At 45.4% G+C, this 12,855-nt stretch overlaps 1 protein-coding gene across 1 annotated transcript in view; it reads left to right on the top strand.

Moving 5' to 3' along the window:
• Nedd9 (neural precursor cell expressed, developmentally down-regulated 9) overlaps window positions 1-12,855 on the top strand; it is a 107,444-nt gene that overhangs the window by 50,256 nt on the left and 44,333 nt on the right. The window lies entirely within an intron of this gene.

Raw genomic sequence — 12,855 nt, forward strand, 5'->3', positions numbered from 1 at the left:
TATATATATACATATATATATAATTTGAATTTTTGGAAACTTTAACTGTGCTGGCAACTTTGGAAAAAGTTATCCCAATTTACTGTGTTGAGTTGGCATTGTACAGAAATGGACAGCCATATTGGTCTAGAAATGTTAATTTTTTTTCCATTTGTACAGGGGTAGCGCACTGTATTAAATATGTAAGGTCATATATACGTGGATTTGATTACAGAAACTAATAAAGTATTCTCTTAATGAAAAAAAGTTCAGGGACCATTTTCATCTTCAGAATTAAGGATTATTTTAATCTTACATCATTGCCTTTTCTCTTTTACTTTCCTTTTTAGTTTTATTTTAGGATTCCCTATTTTTAATGTTCATACAGAGATTTCTTTAACCAAAATACCAAATAGTTTCTCTGTTGTGAAACACTTTAATAGTACACAGGATCCTAATGAGATAATTAATGATGTGAAATAGGGAGTAAAGGGCTAAAGGTGTAGGGAAAGTGGGAAGGGTGGGGGAAAGGTAATAAGGGAGAGGAAAAAAATATGAGAAATTGAAAAAATGGAAATAAAATGTTTGTAAATGGGGAGGGGAGGAGGGGGTGAAGGGAGGGCAGGGGACAAGGGGAAAAAATGAGAATCAAAACCTATCATGTAAAGGTACAGGATCCCAATAATGAATGTAATTGTATTGTATACCTAGATTGTACCAATAAACTCAATAAAAAGAAAAACAAACAAACAAACAAACAAAAAACAGGTGAGCCCTGGTTAAATGCTGCTGTGTGATTCCCGCAAGGCAGCCACCTCACTGAGAAGCAGGCTCCTCACCTTTGACAAAGGAGACCAAGCCCCACCCATTTAGTTGTTATGGAGATCAGATTCACATTTAGCTGTATCTGACACATGACCTTTCCAGGGTAAATACTGCAGCATTATCTCCCTGTCTCTGCTGTACCTGTTGCTCCTTTCTTTCTAAAGCCTTCTAATGCATTGCCAATATTTCCCCATATTTTTCTCTCCTCTGTACTTTATTACCATGTTTTTAGCTGTGACTTTTTCATATTTCTCACAAATGTTAAATGTATGCAAGTTTCCATGCAATGGAAGTAATACTCTTAAATACACAGAAAAATTCTAATAGCCAGCCTCACATTTGTGTTAGACTTTGAGATTGGGCTGAAAATAAAAATGCTTTAAATTGCTATTGTTAGATATTAGGCAAGTTGCTAGGGGTTCCGTGGGTCGGGGAGGGACCCTAAGCCTTCTTTCTGGGGTCTTTTTCTGGGGTGAGGCATATATTCTGGAATTGGGCAGTGGTGATGTGGAACAACTCTGCAGATATACTAACAATCCCCAAACGGTTCACTTTAAAAAGAGGAAGTTCATGATGTGAATCTTATTTCAGTAAGATCAAATTGTTATGACCTGAATCAAATAAGAAATGGCCTATTGCAAAGGTTAACTGTTACACAAAGATGAGGCACTTGCCAAGAAAGACAGTGTTGTATCCCCATGTGGTACATGTATTCCTGGTTTTATACTAAGTGGAACTGACTATGAGCATTTAGTACCCATTCAGGAAAAGGACCTATCGTTAGAGGGTGGAATACATTTTAAGAAAGTGAAACTTGGGTTAAGAATTCAGGAAAGAATGGAGAGAGTTGAAGAGGTAAAGTAAAAAACCTGCCAAGAAGAATCCAGGAGGAAGCAGGGATCTTGATATTTTCTTCAATTTCTTATTATTCTTGTAAATGTCTTACTAGTGTTTCCAAGGGGCAATAGGAAGACCAGCTGTCTTAGTTTGTTTTCTGTTGCTGTAACAGTAGTTGGAGACCAGGTGATTTATAAAGAGAGATTTATGTTGGCTCATGGCTCTGGAAGTCCAAAATCAGGCAGCTGGACCTGCTTGGCTTCTGGTGAAAACCTTGTACTAAGTCCTAACGTGGTTTACAAAAGAAAAAGCAGAGAGGCCCATGCAGAAGAGAGAACAGGGGGCCAAACTCTTGCTACACCTAACCCATTCCCTGCAGAACACTAGTCCTTTCACAGGGGTGGATCCCTCATGGCTCAAACTCTCCGCTCAAGGCCTCACCACCCTAAACGCCGTCATTCTGGGGACTGAGCTGCAGCACGAGTGTGGATGAAGGTAGGACCATGTTCAGGCCACGGCACTGGTCTCCAGGGCAGGACAGTTGGGAGAACAAATCTTGCTCAGCAGGCAAGAGCCTCCGTAGGCAGCATCTGAGGCCTTGAGCTGGCTGCCACACTTCACTCCTGCAGATGCTTTTGAACTCCTGCCTGCTGAGTCACACCCTTGAGGCAGTCTGTTGAGAAAGCATTTGGAAGGGCCCGGCCTTTACACCTTTTCATCTGTAGGAGTTCTCTAAGTTCTGTTTGAGGGAAAGAAGATTTCTTTGCTTTAAAGAAATAGAAGGCTATGAGGTGGAAGAGAAGTTTCCTGGCAGCCATCTTGTTTCGTGTTGGCATGAAGTGAAAAACCTCATTTCTCACAAGCCCGGCAAAGCCCAGTGAAACAGGAACGCAACGAGCGCACACTTGAACTTGAAACGCCCCGTGGAAAATCCAAAGCAGGCTTTGCAGACTAAACCACAGCATGTTCAAGAGGCTTCAGTTGAAGATGTTGGCACAAATTCTTGATTTTTCTTGAAAATATTATGGGGTAGTAGACAAAGTGCCACGCTGGGTCATGAGGGCCAGAAAAGCCACAGAAAGACGGTCCATTCCTGGCCTGAGGAGGATCTGCCTTTGCCCCTTAGTGGAGCCAGGGATTGCAGGGGGTGGCATGTCAGAGAGGACAGGGGACATGGAAGCACATCGAGACAGCTTGCTCAGCCTGTGCCACTGACACCAGGTCCTCAGGTCAACGTTTCTCTGTTCATTCCATTCCACCGGAATATTCTGCAAGCTCCCTCGGTGGTGGGATGTAAGGCTGGGTCCATGCCAGTCTTTAATCCTTTGGTATTAACACTATTTGCTCAGCAGCACAGCATAGTACAATTCCTCATTAAATATCCATCCCTACCCCCCTTCCAAAAATAATACCATCTGCCTTGAAAAGAAGTGGTATGGTACAGTGAAAGTTTTCGAACATTCATTTTCCAGATGGATCTCTTTCTTAAATTAAAATGTTCAAAACCAGCGAGTCCATGTGGAATGCTCCTAAGTGAATATTATTGTTTACTGGACTTCTTATTTCATCTTATGGTATTTTATAATAAAATATCAGCAAGCTCATAAAGAAGGCTTTTTTGAGGTCCATAATCTTGCTAACCATAACAAAAAGGTGGTAAATATATTGTACAAGAGCCCGATGGAAAAATGTGCTAAAGTATTTCCATAAATCAAATGTAGCACTTTGGCACTGGCTCTAGAGCATTAAATTTAGTAAATTAGAACCAGATGATTTTAAAATAGAAACTTACATAAGTTGACGGTGTGATTTTCTTTTTCCCTCAACACAAGTTTATCTTTGTGAAGTTGCTTTGGCTGCTACTGTCATAGGTATTTAAGAAGTAAGGGCAGTGTCATGGTGCTATTCATATTTGTAGCTCCCACAGTGCCTAATATTTTGGTGGTCAATTAGTAAAGTATTGGTGGGAGGGTGATGAAATCCCAATAGTGATTAACAACTACGAGTTAATTGGCCAGGAAATGTAATACAAGCATCTATGTGGGCCTATGTGGCTGTCCCTCACATAATAGAAATAATAGATCTCACTTTTCCTTTCATTGTTAAAGCTTTGTATCAGAATCAATGGATTTGAAATAAAAGACCAGATCTGCTACTCATATGGGTCACCATGGTCTGAACCCATCACCCTGGAATTTTCCTAATGCAGAAGTCTCCATTCTATTCCTGCCATCTTGGTGGGCACAGAAAATGCTATTTTCTCTTATTTCTTCCTTTCCTCTCACACACAGTTTCATAAAGTGGCTTGTATGTAAGGCCACACTGAGAGTTCCATGCAACACATCGAGTGCCTGTAATCTCCAAGATCTTCTCTGATGGGCCATAGGGAGTACAAATGAAAAAGGTGCCTTCTAGAACACTTTGTGGTACAGAATTAACTGTGGTTCCAAGTGTAAGAAATCTAGCTCCAATTTGGTTAGACAAAATGTATGTTTATTGCCTTATGAATTTAGGTGTCTCCAAGCAGACCTCAGGCAGGGCTGGATCGAGAGGCACAAACACCAGGATCAGAATTCTCTCTGTCCCTCCTCTCTAAATGTCCCTGCTGCTTTTTTGCATGAAGACTTATTCTCTCTTGCTACAGACAGATACTGTAGAAAAGAAAAGATGTTCACTGCTGAACAGTCGTTTACAGTCTGTGATCCAAAGATGGAGCGGTCCTCTCTCCTGGGCTTCATCTATGAAAATCTCAGGAAGGTATCAGAAAACTCTCTGATTCACATGCCAGGTACTTGGACCAATCACCCTGGACAGGAGATGCATCCTGTAACAGCCAGGCCCGAGTCTCAGTGAATGGATTTCCATGAAGATTGAGGGTACGGATCCGACATGTCTTGGCAGCTGATTGGATGTGGGAAATAGGTAGGCGCAAGATCCGACAGAAGCTTTGATTCCATGTCAGTGGGACAGTGTCAGTGTGGTAAATAAAATAGTTCTAAATGGACCCCATGCATGGGAACAGCACCTGTGCCAGCCAGAGCTCCCTAAAGAAACAGAACCAGGAGCGTCTGCGTGTGTTGGGGTGCGTTCACGTGTGTCGGCCAGCTTGGCACTGCTGTAACAAACACCCCAGATAATTCATTTAAAAAGAGAAAATGCTTGTGTGGCTCACGGTGGTGGAGGTTTCAGTCCAACTTGGCCCTGCTAATTTGGGAGCCATGGCAGGAAATCATGGCAGGAGCATGTGGAAGAAGACACTGCTCACCCCACGGCCAGGTGCAAAAGGAAGAGACAGACTGGGGTCCAACAATGCCCCCCCACCTCCCAGATGCCACCACCTCCCAATAGCACACGACTTTTGAGGGACAATTATCCAATCCAGAGCCGTGTGTGTGTGTACACAGAGAGAGACACCTATTTTAAGGAGTTGGCTTCCAAGTCCAGACTCGACCCAGGGAAGAGCTGAAGTGGCATCTCGAGTCTGAAGTCAATCTGAGACAGGAATGCCTGCTTCGTCAATGGCCCTCTCTCCCTTTTCTTCTCAGGCCTTCAGCTGATTAGAAAAGACCCACTTGTGTAACAGAGTCTACTGGTGCAAATGTTCATCCCATCTATAAAATACCTCCACAGCGAAGCCTAGGCCAGTGCTGGCCCAGATATCTGAGTGCCCCATTGACCTATAAAGTTACCCATTGCAACCTGTGCATCTGACGTTTTTGTGAGATGCATCTGGAATAGTAGTGGGGTGTGGTGGGAAATGAGAGTTGGGGACTCAGAACTCAAGTCCTTGACTGTCGTCCAAGTAGAAGCCAGAGCAGACGTCACTGTGGAGGACACGATAGAGAAGGGAGGAAATACAGAAGGGAAAAGTGCTGATGGTACAGGTTTTCAGAAAATCCTGTCTGAAGAGAGGGCTGGGAAATATTAGGAAGAGAACAAGGGAAGTAGGAGCCCACTGCTGTAAGTGTGTTCTGAGACAGAGGATGCAGAGGGAGCAGGAGGAGCTGAGGGTGGGTAGGGAAGTCAGCAGCTGGAGAAGAGATTGGGGGTTTCCCTGGAGCAGGGCTCCCTAGAACAAGATGTACAGACCCACACTGGGCCACCACACACTGGACGGGTGCACAGCCAGGCGCGGAGTGAGCAATTAGATGAGAACCTTTCACATCGGATGGACTCATTCACCATCACCGTCAGGCTTACAGGCTGTTAAGGCCTTCGTTTTTCCAGTAAAGCAAACACTAGCTGGTTGTTCGTAGGGTCGCTGTCTGGGTGGTCACGGATGGTGTGGGGCAGCAGCTGAGGCCTGGGGGTGGAGAGGGCAGCCAGACCTGAGGGCCTCTCACTCCGTGGCCACAGTGAGTGTTGGGAAAGAGCAATGGTAGAGAGAGCCCCAAACACCTATGGAATGCATTTACCCACGCACAGTTTGAAAAGGTAAAAATCTCCAGTATTACCTAACTCACTGGGCGTGGAAACCTGGCCGGGATTGGCCCGGGATGCTGTGTCTTCCTCCTCTGTCATCCTGCTTGGTGCGAATCTCCCTCCTGCTGACAGCTGAGTTGGATGTGGATCTGCAGCCAGGTCCATGGGGAGCCTTTTGAATACGAGGTATAACCTCTAACTCTCTTCTACAATCCCAAATGTTCCGAATTCCTCACTCTTGTCTGGCTTTCAGGGCTTTAAACAAGGAGCTGAGAACCCATATTTGGGGTGAAGAAGTCCTCAGCTTACTTGCTTAGGGTGTGAAAGGGCAGAGGGGGCGCCACTGGGGACCCAAACCCACTGAGGGTTGAAGAGGAGGAATAAAAAGCAGATAAAGGATGGAGAGACTGTTTGTTCCCTAAGGACCAGAATCGTCTGGGTGATAGCGTCTGAAAATGCAGTTGGCCCTCAGTATCCAGTCGTTCCTCATCCTCCAATAAGTCAACTGTGGATTGAAAATTCAGGAAAAAAAAAATTCATATCAAATGTCTACAGACTTTTTTTCTTGTCATTATCCCCACATAATTCAGTATAACAATATTTGCTCAGCAATTACACTGTATTACAGGTATTATAAGAAATCTAGAGATGATTTCATGCAGTGATGGTGAACCTTTCAGAGCTTTCAATGATATCAAACAGCCTGCTGGGGCACGTGTGCCAGAGGTTCGCCACCCCCGATTTAAAATATACAGGAGGAAGTAGATAGGTTCCATTAAAACATTACACCATTTTACTTAAGGGGCTTGAGTGTTCTTAGATTTGAGTGTCGGTAGGAAGCACCCGTGGATTAGAGGGACAACTGGGTAGCATGGCTTGGAGACATTGAACTCCAAAGCTGTGGCCTCTGTCTTCCAGGGTCAGGAGGCCTCCGCTTTCTTCTTGTCACTGCTCTCCACCCTTCCTAAGACCAGAAGCCCAAGCTTAGAGCCTGAGTCATGAGAACCGCAGGCATTGAAGTTCAAGAAAACCCTTGCAACACGCCCATGTCTACATCTTCAAGTCTGAAATCACAGGATGCCAAGATTTTAGCAAATTAAGGAAACTTATACTTAACATCTGTGAATCTCAACATGCGTGCAAATGAGCAAGGCTGAGCGCCCGTGCATGCTCGTTAGCAGGCGCCCCTGGGCTTTTCCCTTAGAGAACTCCCTTTATTTCTCGGCTTTGGTAGGCAGGAAAGAATGTGCGGTCCATACTCCACTCGGGGAGTCAAGGGTGGACGCTGGTGCCTCCACACCGCCCATCTCAGGCCCACGCTGGAAAGGCATTCTTCCAGCAGACAAAATAAAAGATCGCTCATGGCTGGAGCTCATTGTTTGCTTTCTAAAATGAATCAAACGCTTCAAAAGCTTGGCTGGAGCAGTGCAGGGTGTGCTGTGTCCCCAGGCCGCATTCCGCTCCTCCTGCCCTCTCCACCAGCCTCCGCATTGCTTGGATTCCTTCTTCTCCTCCTCACTCTTCAGCGCCAGCTGGCGGTAGCAGTAGCGGGGGCCAGCCAGACACCCCACCGAGGCCGAGGGTCAGGCCTGCAGGATGCTTGCAGCTCAGGAGGGGACAGGAGGCTGGCTTTCTGGAGAAGTGGGTCAGCCTGGCTCTCGTAGGGCAGCAAGGGAGAGAAATGCATCTCCAACGCCAAAGAAATGGTTGACTGTGGCCTCCAGGAAAGTGGTCATTTGGTGTTTAAAACACCGCACTCCCGCTTCCCCTGCCCATCCCACCCTCAGCTCCGCCCTGCATTTTCTGCAGGGTCCTGGATGTGGAAGATGACTTTTTGTGTCAGTGTGCCCTAGAGAACGGTAAAGCTCAGGGGTAGACTGGAAATAGAACATCCTGCGCCATCTAGAAATGAAGATCCACAATCCAAGAGCCTGTTCTGCAGAGTCCAGCCAGACAGGAAGAGAGAGTAGAGGAGGGGAGGGCAGGAAGCTGCAGAGCTCCTTCGCACCCTGCTGTGTCTGTGAAGTCGGAATACATATGTAAAGTGACGCTTGGAACGCACAAATGTAAGAATAAAGCACTTTGCTCCTATGTGTGTATAGAAAGGGAGAGCAAGAAGCAGACATGGATACCTTGGTCCCTTCTCATCTAAAAGACATCACCAACCACTGTTAATGCGTTGGGCAGTACTTCCCTTCAGGCATGAAATTCCTGTTGTTTGGGTCTTGGCAGATCACCTTGACCTTTGTAAAAAAAGATTCCATAGACTAAAGTTTCTACCAGCAGAAAAGATTTCCATGACAGTTTCATATAACAAGCTGTTTATTTGGACAAACTAAAGCATGCAATAACAGAACACCTCACAGCAGAGAAAACAGGACACCGCCTTTGCCAGGAAGCCTGCACAACTTTACAATTAAATAAGCCGCTTTGTTCCTCTGAATTTCATGCCTTGGCTGGCTGCATACATACAAGTGGTAGAAGTGTGAATCTTTGCACATTTGTGGAAATCAATAAGCCTCAGTCTTTATTATGTGTTTCTCATTTTTCTTATAACTTCACCCCTAACTTCATTCCATCAAACCTTCCAAAGAAAGAAAATACAAAATGCTAAACAGAGCCTTACAATCACTTGTCATATTTTACTAGAGCTGAGTGAATTTACTTAACATGTAATTTAAACTGTCAACGTTGTTTAGTTCTCTGGGGGTGGGGAGAAGGTAGTAATTAGGTATTCCTGAATTATAATAACACTAAACATCAAAACGTAACAGTTGCACAGTTTTTCAAAGTCACATCAAGGCATTGCCCATAATTGCTCCATTTACAGAGCTCTACATTGGTGTATAGACACCTGGTAGTGACGTGGTGTTATGTGCACTCTTTCATGTTTATGAAGAACTGAGAGGGGCCTATGACACTCAGTTTTAGCACTTTATCCTGGGAAAAAGAAAAGCCACCAAAGAGTCTGTGTTGGGAGACAGAGAGCAGACAAAATGGGGACATATTGTGAGAAAAGAGGTTTCCAAGTGCTGTTTGTCACCTTGTGTAAGCTTGGCTGTCTTAAGGAGCAGCAAGACCTCAGAAAGTCCTCATAGTGTGGGGCCTACCTTGTGTACAGCAATCTAAGTGAACCATTCTCACCTCTGTTGATTAGAAAGAGAGAAAGAAAGGACACCGCCCCCACCCCCACACATGGCGTGCCACTAAATGATAAAAAATAGCTAAGTTAAGGAAGAACCAAACGGGAGGTATTTGGGGATTTTGAGACAACAAGCCTTTTTAGTAAACACCACCCTCCATCTGCAGAAACAATTTTTTGTAACATTGTCTCCACGACACTTTTAGAAAATAGAATTTATTCCTAGAACACTGCTGTTGCAACTGCTGCCCTCTAACTCATGTTTTTCTCCTTCCCTTCCTGAGCACCAAGCAGAGCCTCAAGGTAACATATGTTCTTTGAGGCTGTGTTTATGTTCTTGGCCAGCCAGCAAGCATAATTTAGGCACCCGTAAGGTACAAGGGGACGGGGTATCAGTAAGACACCACCCTGTCCCGCTGGAGCACACACCGAAGCGGGGGGAGGACACCAACATGGAAAAGGCTTTATAAATAGAGCTGTGTTCCCGGCACAATGGGGGCACAGTAAGGGAGTGAGAGAAGGGTTCGGAAAGGCCAAGGTGGGAAGGGTGGGGGGTGTTGACAAAGAAGCACAAAGAGTTAGTGTAGGGGCTGGGCCCCACAGCAGAGGACAGGAGCTGGGGCCTGCTGGGCTGTCTGTACAAGTCAGGAAAGGTAGGCATCTATTCTGGAATCACCTCTACCCTGATGTGGCTGGAGAGTGGAATGAGAGGGAGGGAGGGACAGGCAGGGAGAGAGAAGAGGTAAGGCCAGGAGAGTGTGCACTCAGAGGACAAGCCCTGCCAAAGTGTCCAGATTCTGTGTTTGAAGGCATAAAGTGTCACTGGGTTTTTGTTTTTTTAACATGGGAGTAATGGGATTGGTTCTGTATTCGGGAATTCAACAGGTAGCAGTATAGAAGATAGTCTGGGACAGGGAGAGATTTCAGGCAAGGAAACTAAAAAGAAATCAGTGGAACTGCTCAGAAAGAGATTCAGGAGACTGACCTAAGGATTGGATTTGCCTCATGATTCAAGCTGGTGTGACCCGTTCAAAACCCCAGCCTCTGACAGATAGCTCCTTGCTCTCTAAGCAGTACTGGCCGCAAAGATTTCCAAGGTTGCTTTGAGCCCTTGCTCCTAGCCCTGGGTCTGTGTCCTTGCTCCATGGGTTCCTCCAAAGTTGTGGACAGAGGTCTCTTTCCTCCAGCACCCTCTTAACTCTGTGGCATTTCTACAAATGGCCCTGGAAAGTCATTTGGGTGCCATCTGGTGCTGTGCTCTCCGTCCCGCCTGCAGAGGGGTCTGGGAAGTTGGAGCCCTTGACAAACAAGCAGACGTGGCAAGGCTGACAGGCAGCGACACCTGCTAACAAGAATGGTGGGTGCACAGGGGTCTGAACCCCAGGCCCAGACCCATTTCAGGAAGGCAGCCATATGAACACAAGAGCTGCTGCAGAACCCAATGGCATAGTCCAGTTTAAACTTCATGTTTGCACCCAATATTTCAGGTAATAGGTGGAGAAAGGGCCATTTCTCTGTTCATTGATGGAACTTGTGTTCCCCAAAGGGCTTTAAGGAAACATTCTAAATGTCATTAATACAGTAACAACTGTTTGCTTTACTTAAGCCACGGATGTAAGACCAGAGCTCATTATTTTAGCTAATGTCCTTGAATGTTTAAACACAAGTGAAAAGTAGAGAAAAGGAGATCATTCCCTACTTAGTACACTCCAGTGGCTTCTTGTCACGCTTAGGAAACACTCCAAGCACCCTTCCTCCTATCTGTGAGCTTGCCTGCTCCATACGTCCCCGTGTACCCCACGCCGGCCATGCTGGACTACTTGCCTATGAAACAGAAGGGACACAGATGAGGCAGTTCCTCACCTATTTCCGAATGCCTTCCACTCTCCAAATATCAACAACCTAATATTAACAATACTTACAGTTAATAAAATAATTATATATTAATGCCATTTGTATAACAATATATAGTAGCTAATATATGAGAAATCTAGTATTAATGTTGAACTAATAAATAACAATTTCAATAATAATGAGCAATATTTATTAAGATCTTACAATAAGCCAAGTATTATTAATCTATATCTACATTATTTCCTTTCATCCTTATTATAACCCCAGCAGGTTCTCTATTTTACATTTCAGGACATAAAATTCAAGTTTGCTCCAAACTTTATTCCCCAAAACAAGTTTATATAATTCCAACATTCCTGTGTTTTTCTTTATGTAGCTAATAATTCAGCAACCCAAACCATCTCGAAATGAATGTCAGGTGGATTTTAAGTGTCTTGCCGTACTGTATAGAAACAGGAACACGGGAGATTCCCTTGGTGGGAACCACGATTTCTAGCTGGAGAAGAAAATGACAGAAGTCCCAGCAAGGCTTTGGGAAAATGTTTGGAAACTTAGGTGTGGTGGGATAGTTGGTGTCTTAGTACTCAGCGGTCCTATCCCACACACAGGAGGGTTCGCCTTCGCCCCCACCCCTCCTGGAGTAGAGGAAGCCAAAGGAATGTTATCTGCCTCTGCTGGAGACTCATCTCACCAATGGGCAGGCCTTTGACTCATCCACCCTCTTCTTCACCGACATGAAAAGAACGTCTTGCAAACTAACATGCACTCTTGCCCTGTGTAGGTTTTGAGGCTGGGAAGATCTCTGACAGGCACAACATGTGCCACATGCTATTTGCTTCCAGAGGGATCCTGCAAAATCCCTCAGCCCCATTTTTGCTCCAGGACAAATGAGGAGAAAGCAAAGAGGAAGCAGAACAGGTGTGTCAGCCCCAAAATGACGGCCCGGGGCCACGTCCAGGGAACTGGGGCCACAGCAAATGGTGGCTCCACTGCAGACACGACCTGGAAACCTTGCTGGGAAGACAGCTGCTGTCCTGTTCTTCTTGCTTAGATCATAAAAGTAGAGTTTTAATCCATTGGGAATACCACCCAGGGGAGAAGGAGGAACAAACTCATTCTGCTCCAAGCAGCCAAGAAAAAAAGGGAGGCTGATTTTTCCAGGCCTGTCATGTAGTCTGGTTGGAGAATTTCCCACTCGGAGACAGCTATTGTCTGGATTCACCAAGTCTCAGTCCTGAGGCCCAGGAAGAAAGGTTTTTTCTCTCACTAAAAGTGACTCTTTCTGCCTTCCCCTGGGTGATTCTCTTCTCTAAGGAAATGAACAAATGGAGCCTCTATAGCAATCTTGTCCAGTGCTTCCCTGGAGTGGCACCAAGCTTTTTAACCAGACTTATCCAACAGTGTGTGCCCCCTTTCCCAGGATAATAAGTGTTGGTGGGTTAATGGGTCATCTTTGGGAGAGAGATCAGAGGAATAAAGGCCAGTGTTCAAAGCTGGAGCTAGTGAGGCCAGCTGTCAAAGAGCACAGAAGGATGCATAGGATGTGCACTGACCAGCCCATCCGAGGGTCACAGCTAACCTTTCCCCTCAACAAAGACAGCGAAGGTTGCTGCGTGTGCCTGCAGCTCAATTCCATGAGGCTCTGGTGAGAAGCTGCCAGAAGAAGATGGGCAGGGAGTCCTCCTCACTAAGGGAGAATTGTATTCCAGCTCCTTGCACACTGATGTTGCAAAGTACTTTGAACACTTCGCAGAACAACAACAAAAAAGCAAACGGCCACAGAAAAGGGAGGGGGG

The sequence above is a fragment of the Fukomys damarensis genome, unplaced genomic scaffold (assembly GCF_012274545.1).
Source record: "Fukomys damarensis isolate Sample0158 unplaced genomic scaffold, DMR_v1.0_HiC HiC_scaffold_10, whole genome shotgun sequence".
NCBI lineage: Eukaryota > Metazoa > Chordata > Mammalia > Rodentia > Bathyergidae > Fukomys > Fukomys damarensis.